The 13218-nt window shown below is 37.9% G+C and overlaps 1 non-coding gene across 1 annotated transcript; it reads right to left on the bottom strand.

Moving 5' to 3' along the window:
* Positions 1–1774: 1774 nt before the first annotated feature.
* On the bottom strand, positions 1775–1882 carry LOC112793439 (small nucleolar RNA R71). Its single transcript, XR_003198130.1, has one exon. It is a non-coding gene; the product is annotated as a small nucleolar RNA R71 (small nucleolar RNA).
* Positions 1883–13218: the final 11336 nt, after the last annotated feature.

Here is a 13218-nt window from a genome sequence, read left to right as displayed (position 1 = left end):
GATTTCAGGTATTTTTTGGCTGAAATTGAGGGATTTGAGCAAAAATCTGATTCAGAGGCTAAAAAAGGACTACAGATGCTGTTGGATTCTGACCTCCCTGAACTCGAAAAAGGTATTATTTGGACGACCCAGTGCACTTGCTGGTCAGCTACGCGGAGTTGTGAAGAAAGTGTGTGAGATCATGATTTCGTGTACCAAGTTTTTGGCACTGTTGCCGGGGATTGTTTGAGTTTGGATAACTAACGGTTCATCTTGTTGCTCAGATTAGGTAATTTTCCTTTTTTATTTATTTTGTTCTTCAGAATTTTTAAGAATGAATTCTAGAGTTTCAGATGATGCTTTTATCATCACAGGAGCTAGTTGATTCCCATCAATTTGGCTGTTGTATGTAATGTCCTGCTGAAGCTTGGCTAGTCATGTCTAATCTTTTTAGACTGAAACTTTAGACTAACATTGCATGATTCCTAGAATTCTTATTAAAATTTTTGAGTTTCTTATTTTCAAAATAATTTTTGAAAAAAAATATTTTATAAAATCGTAAAATCAAAAATATTTTTGTGTTTTCTGTTTGAGTCTAGTGTCAATTTTTAAGTTCGGTGTCAATTGCATGTCTTTATTCTTCTTGCATTTTTCGAAAGTATGTTCTTGTGTTCTTCATTGATCTTCAAGTTGTTCTTGACGATTTTCTTTGTCTGCTCTTTAAATTCTCCTGTTTTGTGTCTTTTGTTGTTTCTCATGTGCATTCTCAAATTGTTAGTGTCTCTAGTATGAAAATTTTTAAGTTTGGTGTCTTGCATGGCTTTCTTTTCTTAAAAATTTTCAAAAATATGCTCTTGATGTTCATCATGATCTTCTAAGTGTTCTTGGTGTTCATCTTGACATTCAAAGTATTCTTGCATGCATTCCTTGTTTTGATCTTAGTTTTTCATGTTTAATTTCATTCTGTTGTTTTCTCTCTCATCATTAAAAATTCAAAAAAATTCAAAATTATGTCTTTTCAAGTCAATAATACAGAGAATTGAAGATTCAGAACATACAGCAGAGAAATCACAGAGAAAAAGTTGGGCGTTCAAAACGCCCAGTAAGGAATTTCTCTATAAGATCGGACCCCCTCCCTCTATATAAGTTCAAATTTCTCTCTCTACCTCATCCTTCTATTCTTCTTTTCCTCTGACACATCAAGGAGTCCCTATATTGTGACATAGAGGATTCCATACTTTCTTTGTTTTCTTCTCTTTCATATGAGTAGGAACAAAGATAAAAGCATTATTGTTGAAGCTGATCCTAAACCTGAAAGGACTCTGAAGAGGAAGCTAAGAGAAGCAAAAGCACAATTCTCTGGAGAGGACCTAACAGAAGTTTTCGAAAAAGAATGAGACATGGCAGCCGAACCCGACAACAACAATGCAAGGAAGGTGCTTGGTGACTTTACTGTACCAACTCCCGACTTCTATGGGAGAAGCATCTCTATTCCTGCCATTGGAGCAAACAACATTGAGCTTAAGGCTCAATTAGTTTCTCTGATACAACAGAATTGCAAGTTTCATGGACTTCCATTGGAAGATCCTCATCAGTTCTTGGCTGAATTTTTGCAAATCTGTGACACTGTTAAGACCAATGGAGTTGATCCCAAAGTCTACAGACTTATGCCTTTCCCTTTTGCTGTAAGAGACAGAGCATATGGTTGAACTCACAACCTAGAGACAGCTTGAACTCTTGGGAAAAGTTGGTCAATGCCTTCTTAGCTAAATTCTTTCCACCTCAAAAGATGAGTAAGCTTAGAGTGGAAGTTCAAACCTTCAAACTGAAGGAAGGTGAATCCCTTTATGAAGCTTGGGAAAGATACAAGCAATTGATCAGAAGGTGTCCTTCTGACATGCTTTTAGAATGGAGCATCATAGGTATCTTCTATGATGGTCTGTCTGAGTTATCCAAGATGTCATTGGACCATTCTGCAGGCGGATCTATTCATCTAAAGAAAATGCCTGCAGAGCCCAGGAACTCATTGAAATGGTTGCAAATAACCAGTTCATGTACACTTCTAAAAGAAATCCTGTGAACAATGGGACAACTCAGAAGAAAGGAGTTCTTGAGATTGATACTCTGAATGCCATATTGGCTCAGAATAAATTATTGACTCAGCAAGTCAATATGATTTTTCAGAATCTGACTGGATTGCAAGCTGCATCTAGCAGTAATAAAGAAGCATCTTCTGAAGAAGAAGCTTATGATCCTGAGAACCATGCAATGGAAGAGGTGAATTACATGGGAAAATCCTATGGAAACACATAATCCTTCATGGAGAAATCATCCAAATTTCTCACGGAAGGATCAACAGAAGCCTTAACAAGGCTTCAACAACAATAATGGTAGAAGAAATAGGTTTAGCAATAGCAAGCCTTTTCCATCATCTTTTCAGCAACAGATAGAGAACTCTGAGCAGAATCGTTCTGGCTTAGCAACCATAGTCTCTGATCTATCTAAGACCACACTAAGTTTCATAAATGAAACAAGATCCTCCATTAGAAATTTGAAGGCACAAGTGGGTTAGCTGAGTAAAAAGGTTACTGAAACTCCTTCTAGCACTCTCCTAAGCAATACAGAAGAAAATCCCAAGAGAGAGTGTAAGGCCATAACCATGACCAACATGGCCGAACTTGGAGAGAGTGAGGAGGACGTGATTCCCAGTGAGAAAAATCTCATGGGATGTCCTCTGAACGAAAAGAAGTTCCCCTTTGAAGAACCAAGGGAATCTGAGGCTTATACAGAGCCCATAGAGATTCCATTGAACCTACTTCTGCATTCATGAGCTCTGATGAGTATTCTTCCTCTGAAGAGGATGAGGATATTACTGAAGAGCAAGTTGCTAAGTACCTTGGAGCAATCATGAAGCTGAATGCCAAGTTATTTGGTAATGAGACTTGGGAGGATGAACCCCCCTTGCTTACCAATGAACTGAATGACTTGATTAGGCAGACATTACCTCAGAAGAAATCGGATCCCAGAAAATTCTTAATACCCTGTACCATAGGCACCATGACCTTTGAGAAGGCTCTGTGTGACCTGGGGTCAGGCATAAACCTCATGCCACTATCTGTAATGGAGAAACTAGGAATCTTTGAGGTACAAGCTGCAAGAATCTCACTAGAGATGGCAGACAAATCCATGAAACAGGCTTATGGACTTGTAGAGGATGTTTTAGTGAAGGTTAAGGGCCTTTACATCCCTGCTGACTTCATAATCCTGGACACTGGGAAGAATAAGGATGAATCCATCATCCTTGACAGATCCTTCCTAGCCACAGCAAAAGCTGTGATTGATGTTGACAGAGGAGAGTTGGCCCTTTAAGTGAATGAGGACTACCTTGTGTTTAAGGCTCAATGATCTCCTTCTGTACACATGGAAAAGAAGCATGAAAAGCTTCTCTCAATACAGAGTCAAACAGAGCCCCCACATTTAAACTCTAAGTTTGGTGTTGAGAGGCCATCATCATGCTCTGAGTATCTGTGAGGCTCCATGAGAGCTCACTATCAAGCTATTGACATTAAAGAAGCGCTTGTTGGGAGGCAACCCATTTTTTACTTATCTATGTTGAATTTTTATTTTCCATTGTTATTTTATGTTTTCTTTAGGATGATGATCATGTGGAGTCACAAAAACAAAAGCAAAAATAAAAAATAGCATTGAAAATAGCACACCCTGGTGGTTGAGTAAGGGTAGCAGAATGGGCGTTAAACGCCCAGTTTGGCACCATTCTGGGCATTTAACACCAGAAAAGGGCACCAAGCTGGCGTTAAATGCAAGAAAATGGCACCAAGCTGGCGTTAAACGCCAGAAAGGGAAGAAAAGCTGGCGTTAAACGCCAGGATTGGCACTCAAAGGGGCGTTTACACTCCAAAACAGTGCAGGGATGAGAAATCATTGACACCTCAGGATCTGTGGACCCTACAGGATCCCCACCTACCTTAACTTAATCTCTCTCTTCTTCACACCTTCCCATAACACCCATCCCCAAATACCCCTCACCAATCACCTCCATTTCTCTTCCCCATCACTTCTTCACCAATCACCTCCACCCACTCTTCCCCAACAACCCCACCCACCTCACCATTCAAATTCAAATCCTTTCCCTCCCAAACCCACCCCCTAATACACGAACCCTACCCTCTCTTTCCACTCCTATATAAACCCCTCATCCATCCTTCAAATTCACACATCACAAACACTTCTTCTCCCCCTTGGCCGAACCACTCATAACTTTCCATCTCCTCCATTTCTTCTTCTTCTTCGTCCTTTTTTCTTCTTTTGCTCGAGGACGAGCAAACCTTTTAAGTTTGGTGTGGAAAAAGCATTGCTTTTTGTGTTTCCATAACCATTTATGGCACCTAAGGCCGGAAAAACCTCTAGAAAGAGGAAAGGGAAGGCAAAAGCTTCCACCTCTGAGTCATGGGAGATGAAGAGATTCATCTCAAAGGTCCATCAAGACCACTTCTATGAAGTTGTGGCCAAGAAGAAGGTGATCCCTGAGGTCCCTTTCATGCTCAAAAGGAATGAGTATCCGAAGATCCGACATGAGATTCGAAAAAGAGGTTGGGAAGTTCTCACTAACCCCATTCAATAAGTCAGAATCTTAATGGTTCAAGAGTTCTATGCTAATGCATAAATCAGCAAAAACCATGATCAAAGTGTGAACCCGAACCCAAAGAATTGGCTTACAATGGTTCGGGGGAAATACATTGCAGTCCGGAAAATGTAAGGTTGGCATTCAACTTGCCAATGATGCAAGGAGATGCACGCCCCTACACTAGAAGGGTCAACTTTGATCAAAGGTTGGACCAAGTCCTCATGGACATATGAGTGGAAGGAGCTTAGTGGAAAAGAGACTCCAAAGGCAAGCCGGTTCAATTGAAAAGGCGTGACCTTAAACCCATGGCTAGAGGATGGTTGGAATTCATCCAACGCTCCATCATTCCTACTAGGAACCGATCCGAAGTGACTGTAGATAGGGCTATCATGATCCATAGCATCATGATTGGAGAGGAAGTAGAAGTTCATGAGGTCATATCTCTAGAACTCTACAAAGTGGCTGACAAAACCTCCACCTTGGCAAGGTTAGCCTTTCCTCATCTCATCTGTTACCTATGCAATTTAGCTGGAGCTGTCATAGGAGAAAATATCCTCATTGAAGAGGACTAGCCCATCACTAAAAAGAGGATGGAGCAAATAAGAGAGCCCACTCATGGACCTCAACAAGAGCATGAGAAAGTCCCTCATCAAGAAATCCCTGAGATGCCTCAAGGGATGCATTTTTCTCCACACAACTATTGGGAGCAACTCAATACCTCTTTGGGAGATTTGAGTTCCAATATGGAGCAACTAAGGATGGAGCACCAAGAGCACTCCATTATTCTCCATGAAATTAGAAAGGATCAAATAGCCATGAGGGAAGAGCAACAAAGGCAAGGAAGAGACATAGAGGAGCTCAAGCATTCCATTGGATCTTCAAGAGGAAGAACTAGCCGCCATCACTAAGGTAGACTTGTTCTTTGATTTCCTTGTTCTTATCTTTCTATTGTTCAATTTTTATACTTTATGTGTTATTTATGTTTGTGTCTTCATTACATGATCATTAGTGTCTAGTATCTATGTCTTAAGGCTATGAATGTCTTATGAACCCTTCACCTTTCTTAAATGAAAAATGTGCCTAATTACAAAAGAACAAGAAGTACTTGAATTTCGAAATTTATCTTGAAATTAGTTTGATTATTTTGATGTGGTGGCAATACTTTTTGTTTTCTGAATGAATTCTTGAACAGTACATAATTTTGATAGTGAAGTTTATGAATGTTAAAATTGTTGGCTCTTGAAAGAATGATGAAAAAAGAGAAATGTTATTGATAATCTGAAAAATCATAAAATTGATTCTTGAAGCAAGAAAAAGCAGTGAATAACAAAGCTTGCGAAAAAAAAATGGCAAAAAAGAAAAAGAAAGAAAAAGAAAAAGCAAGCAGAAAAAGCCAATAGCCCTTTAAACCAAAAGGCAAGGGTAAAAGGGATCCAAGGCTTTGAGCATTAATGGATATAAGGGCCCAAAGGAATAAAATCCTGGCCTAAGCGGCTAAATCAAGCTATCCCTAACCATGTGCTTGTGTCATGAAGGTCCAAGTGAAAAGCTTGAGACTGAGTGGTTAAAGTCGTGATCCAAAGCAGAAAAAGTGTGCTTAAGAACTCTAGACACCTCTAACTGGGGACTTTAGCAAAGTTGAGTCACAATCCGAAAAGGTTCACCCAGTTATGTGTCTGTGGCATTTATGTATCTGGTGCTAATACTGGAAAACAAAGTGCTTAGGGTCACGGCCAAGACTCATAAATTAGCTATGTTCAAGAATCAACATACTGAACTAGGAGAATCAATAACACTATCTTAATTCTGAATTCCTAGAGATGCCAATCATTCTGAACTTCAAAGGATAAAGTGAGATGCCAAAACTGTTCAGAAGCAAAAAGCTACTAGTCCCGCTCATCTAATTGGAGCTAAGCTTCATTGATATTTTGGAATTCATTGTATATTCTCTTCTTTATATTCTATTTTGTTTTCAGTTGCTTGGGGACAAGCAATAATTTAAGTTTGGTGTTTTGATGAGCGAATAATTTATACGCTTTTTGGCATTATTTTTAGGTAGTTTTTAATATGATTTAGTTAGTTTTTAGTATATAATTATTAGTTTTTATGCAAAAATCACATTTCTAGACTTTATTATGAGTTTGTGTATTTTTCTGTGATTTTAGATATTTTCTAGCTGAAATTGAGGGACTTGAGCAAAAATCTGATTCAGAGGCTGAAAAAGGATTGCAGATGCTGTTGGATTCTGACCTCTCTGCACTCGAAATGGATTTTCTGGAGCTATAGAAGCCCAATTGCCGCGTTCTCAATTGCGTTGGAAAGTAGACATCTTGGGCTTTCTATCAATATATAATAGTCCATACTTTTCCCGAGTTTTGATAACGCAAACTGGCGTTTTAACGCCATCTTTCTACCCTTTTTTGACGTTAAACGCCAGAACTGGCATAAAAGCTGGAGTTAAACGCCCAAACTGGCGCCAGAGCTGGCATTTAACTCCAAGAAAAGCCTATGCACGTGAAAGCTTTAATGTTCAGCCCAAGAACACACCAAGTGGGCCCCGGAGGTGGATTTATGCATCATTTACTTATTGCTATAAACCCTAGGTTACTAGTTCATTATAAATAGGACCTTTTACTATTGTATTTAAGGGGGGAGATCGGGAGATCATTTTGGAGACTATCTTTGTATCACTGTTGATCTCTTGATCACGTTTAGGGGCTGGCCATTCGGCCATGCCTAGACCTTCATCACTTATGTATTTTCAACGGTGGAGTTTCTACACCTCATAGATTAAGGTGTGGAGTTCTGCCTTTTCCATTCGCACTTCAACATGATGAATGTGATGATCAAGTGACACTCATCACCATTCTCACTTATGAATGCGTGCCTGACAACCACTTCTATTCTACCTGAAAACAAGCTTGAATGTATATCTCTTGGCCTTCTGGTCCACGACGCATGGTTGCCTCTCCTGACAATAGAGCCTTCCATTCTGTGAGATCAGATTCTTCGTGGTATAAGCTAGAATCAATTAGCAACATTCTTGAGATCCGAAAAGTTTAAACCTTGTCTGTGGTATTTCGAGTATGATCTGGGATGGGATGACTGTGACGAGCTTCAAACTCGCGAGTGCTAGGCGCAGTGACAGTGCGCAAAAGGATAATTGGATCTTATTCCAACATAAGTGAGAACCGACAGATGATTAACACTACGTAACTCGTAGCCGGACTATTTTCACTGAGAGGACGGACGGTAGCCATTGACAATGGTGATCCCCCAACATACAGCTTGCTATGGAAAAGAGTACGCATGACTGTATGAAAGCAGTAGGAAAGTAGGGATTCAAAAGGAACAAAGCATCTCCATACGCTTATCTGAAATTCCTACCAATGAATTATATAAGTATCTCTATCCTATTTTATGTTTTATCTGTCTTTTAATTATCAAAATCCCATAACCATTTGAATCTGCCTGACTGAGATTTACAAGATGACCGAAGCATGCTTCAAGCCGACAATCTTTGTGGGATCGACCTTTACTCACTTAAGGTATTACTTGGACAACTCAGTGCACTTGCTGGTCAGCTACGCGGAGTTGTGAAGAAAGTGTGTGAGTCACAATTTCGCGTACCATTCTTCCTCTCCTCAATTTTGTGGGTTTTGAGTTTAGGTATTGAGGAATTGAATGATTTTGATGGTTTAGGTGAAATCTAGTAGCGGATAATCATTGGGTTTTGTTCAATTAATCCGCGGGTAAGGTTAGGAACTGTTGAACCCTTGTGAATTATTGAATTAGTAAATCCTATGATGATTATAGTGATATTGTGTGAACTAAACTTTGTTCTTATTGATTTGGAGTTTAATTGGCGGTTTGGAACGAAATCTGGGTGATTAAGCTTGAGGAATTGACGTTTGGAAGCTTGGAGCTTGTGAAAAAGGAGAGGTTTTTTAGGTGTTCCGAGTTTAGGGAGAATCGGCCAAGGTATAATTTATGTTTCTCGTATTTAATGTTTAATGTCACGTGAAAACTTAGGCTACAAATATTCCATTTTCTTGTAGTGTTCATAAACGGTTTGCTATTGGAGTTGGTTGATTTTTTGGAAAAATTTAATATTGGAATTAGTTTGATTTTGAAATAATTTGATATTGGAAATAATTTGAATGACCGAGAGGTGTTTAGTTTGGTGGTTGGGACCTTTGAGAGGTGGCAAAAGTCCAAATTTTAGAAGAGATGCTGCCAAAATTTTCATAAAAGCATGAGGCTTTGTTTAAAGTGGTTATTTAAAAAGATTTGGATTTTTTAAGGATTTTATAATTTGATTTTGAGTTATTAAGAAAAAGGATTATGTTTTGAGTTTGCTTTATTTAGAAAAGAATGAATTATGTTTTGAGTATGAATTATTGATAACGAAATGGGAGGTGTGATAATAAGGAATGAAGGTTGATGAGAATTGATTTTTAAGTCTAATTGTTGAATGAATATGAATGAATTATAATGATAATGAGATATGTGTGATCGAGTAAGAGGCGGTGGCATTGTCTACTCGCTCTGAGTCTATGTTGAGAAAGCCGGGTAAGAGGTAGTGGCATTGGTCACTTGCTCCGGATAAGAGTTCGAGACTTTGGGTAAGATGTAAGGTTTGAGTTTCTGTTGCCACTTGCTCCGGATTGAGAACTGTAACACCACTTGGGTAAGAGGTAAGGGTGAAGTTGTCCCCTACTCCGGGTACGCGGGTAAGATGCAAGGGTTGAGGCGTTCTCCCACTTGCTCCGTGTTTGGTGTTCTGTCCATGGTTAGCTACCAAGACATGTCAGGTTGGCTATATAACTAACAGATGATATCATCAGCCATAGGACAGGTATACATCATGTGCTTTTGTATGTTTTGCTTGAGTGTGTATTGTTTTGGTTTTCTTAATTACTTTACTTTGCTTATCTGCTACTTGTTCTACTTGTTGTAATTACACCTCTATCTGTGTTTTCTTACTTGAATTGTATGTATATGCTTCTGAGAGACCCTCTCTTGGAGGAAGAATGAAAGAGGGTTGTTCCACCAGTGATTTGGAAGTTTAGAGTTAACAGAAGGTGCAAAGTTAGAATAGAGTTGGAATCCTTCAGTTAGATTACCGATATTATTGGTTTAGAATAAATTTTAAGATTAATCTGAGTGTCGAAGTTCTAGGAATACCTCTGGCTTTCCCGATATCTTTTATATTAACTATGCAGGTACCTTTACCCTGATGAGAACCACTGGTTCTCATTCTATACATATTTCTATTGTTTTTTAGATGCAGGTCGAGAGACACCTCGATGAGCGTCTGGAGTTTTTTGTGCAAGCGAAGTTTGGTTATTCTGGGTTGCTATATTTTGTATTGATGCTATGTATATATTTATATAGATTCTCTTCCGTATATATTTTATGTTTATCCCTCCTAGAGGTTGACTTGGAGAAACAGGTGTTTATTTTGTGTTTGAGTTATATTATGGGTTATATAAATATATATAATTACATACTCTGGCCAACCTTAGCTTTGTAGATTGAGTATGGAGTTTGATATCTGTATTTTGGAATTCTAATCTGTATAGTATGTTTTTAGCCTTCTTTTGATCTTACCTATCCATTTTACGATTAACCTTGCGAGTGTGATACGATTTTCCGTTTTCACTTTTGCTTAGCTTTTTCTTCAAGGTTCCTAATTATAAATTCTTTCAACTATATTTATGTTCGTATTTTACTTTTGGAGGTCGTAATACCTTGCCACCTTTGCTTTACGACTTAAGCGTTAGGCTCTGTGTGGTAAGGTGTTACACATTACCCTAACCCTTATCTCATGCTGTAAAGCAAAGGATAACAAAGTGCCACAACAGTTCTAAAGCGCATATAGTAATATACATTGAAAGAAATTATAATATGAGGATCCAGATCAAGGATTAAAGCTCAAAATAGAGGTAGAAAAGTGCGAAGCATTCACACGATAACTAAAAGCGGAAGGCACAAAATACAACATGATAAAGATACAAGATTGCAAGGTATATATATATAACCAAAAGAGTATTAGCCTAGCCCGTAGAGTTTAGGCCAACTAGTTAATACAAACATAACAGATTGTTTGATTTAAAACAGCATATACATCCTGTCTCTCAAGTTTAGCCTCTAAGGTGACAAAGTATAAGATACAAAATATAGAGAGAATCTACAACAAAATATCCAAAATATGCAAAAAGAGATATCAAGAGATCCTTCACTCTGTCACGAATCCATAACTCACTGAGGTGGGTTACGACGTGCATTTGAAAAACAACAACAATATATGGTATGATAACCGGAAGTTCTCAGTATGGTAACCGTACCCAATATATAAGATATAAGGATCCAGAATGCCAAAGGCAATCCTAGAACTTCACATCAAATAGATATTCAAACTTAAAAAAAATATAAAATTTAAACTATAATTAGGGTATTCTAACTTAGGGGATTTCTAACTAACATAACACTACTGTCCTACAGCCTTCGCCAAGCTAACCTCCATGCGATCTCATCACCACCGCATACCAAGTCTTCTCAATCCTAACAGAAAACACAGGTAATGCATACAAGTAAAGCACAAGTAATATACATATACAACAAGTAAAATAAATAGCAAGTAGGCATGTGATTCATTTAGGCATAACTGAATTTAAGCAAAGCAAACAAACATATAGAAGATGCATATGATGAATGCCTATTCTATTGGCTCATGATATCACTCGTAGGTCCATAAATGCTAACCCGACACATCCTTTTTGGATGTAGCCTTTTTGCCATGCCAGGAATATAGAGCCCTGCACACTCTCATACACCCAGGGATATAGTGCCCTGCACACTGTAGATCCGTGGATATAGTGCCTGGCACACTCGCATGTGTAACCCAAGGATATAGTCCCTGGCACACTCATGCGGCAGAGAAGGTTATCAATCATAGTTCAACCCAGGGATATAGTGCCCTGCACATTATCGTTCCAAGGATATAGTGCCTGGCACACTTTTTTAATAACTAACAAGCTCATCATTCCTTTCCAAGATCTAACCTCATCATAAATATCATTACTTCTCAATTTCTCAAATCTATCACAAGCATTCTCATTTCTCAAATTCTCCTCAATTTAATACTTCACAATTCAACATTCACCAAATTCATCCACAACCTTTCAAAACCTAAGACACCGTCTTCTAAACTCATAACAGAAAAACATCTAATTAAACTCAATTATTGTATTCTTTTTTGTTTCAATGCCTAAAAACAAACTAAGGGATCTTAAACAAGCATGACGGAAGTTTACAAGATTGATGAATAAATTTTTTATGGTTAAGAATTTCACAAATAAATTCTTGTTACAAGTATAGTTTCTAAACTAACTAAAATCCTTTCATACAAAAAACTGTTTGTCACAAGTACAAATCCCTAAAAATAATAACCGAAGTATTCAAATCTCTGGTTGTCTCTCAAAGGAATTGCAGGGAAGTGTTCTTACTATTGGTTATAGGATGTATATTTTGGGTTTTAAGTGAGAAACATGAATAGTAAATGACAAGAAAGTAAATGAACTCAAATGTAAAAAGCTCTTGGCAAGGTATGAGAACTAGAAGTCCTATCCTCATTATCCTCCTCAATTGTGACATCAATTGTCCATTACTCCAATTAGTCAACCTCTAACTATGAAGGAAAGTCAAGTGAAAATAATTAATTTGATTCCTCAAGTCCTAGTCAACTCCTAAGGAAAGACTAGCTTTAGTGGAATTCAAATAAACTAGTAACTTTCAATTGTTAATCAACAAAAGAGTTTGATAACTCAAGAGTCTTCAATTACTCAACCAAAGCCAAGAGAAGAGAAACCTAACTCATAACTAAAAGAAGCATTTCAACAAACACATAAAAGGCAATAAAAGTAAACATCATAAATTGCAAGAATTAAAGGAACTACAACTAACCAAGACAAGAGATCAACAATAGAAAACTAAAGCAAGCATCAAAGGACATGAAAACAATAAATTGCATTGAAAGGAAATGTAAATCTACAAAAAAATTCATAAACTACAACTAACAATACAAAAGCATTACAAGAGAAGTAGAATGCTGATGCCAGGGCATCTAGGCCAGTTTCACTGACCTTTTCTTTACTGTTTTAGGGTAGTTTCAAGCATTTTCTTAGGAAATAAGCAAGTTTTGGATGAAATTTCATTTACACCTTGATTCAAGCAACTATTGTGAATTTCACATGATTTCATAAGGATTATGCAAGGATTGAATGACAAATTGATGATGCATAATCTCATGACTTGGGCTAGAGCTTTGATACACTTTATTTGCTTAATTTCAGGACAAAGGAAGCAAGAAGAAGCCACGTTAGCAGTCACATTAACCTAATTAACGTGACCACTAACGTGGAATAGGGTCAAGCTTGTAGCGTTAATGGAAAAGGTGATCGCCAATAATGCTTGCGAAGCCATCAATAGCCCACGTTAATTGCCACGTTAACTAGGTTAACGTGGAGAAAAAGGGAGCTCTAGCGTTAGTGGTAAAAGTGAATACCACTAACGCTACAAATTGGCAATTA

Source organism: Arachis hypogaea, chromosome 3, assembly GCF_003086295.3.
Source record: "Arachis hypogaea cultivar Tifrunner chromosome 3, arahy.Tifrunner.gnm2.J5K5, whole genome shotgun sequence".
NCBI lineage: Eukaryota > Viridiplantae > Streptophyta > Magnoliopsida > Fabales > Fabaceae > Arachis > Arachis hypogaea.
This window is presented reverse-complemented; position numbering and strand designations above follow the sequence as displayed.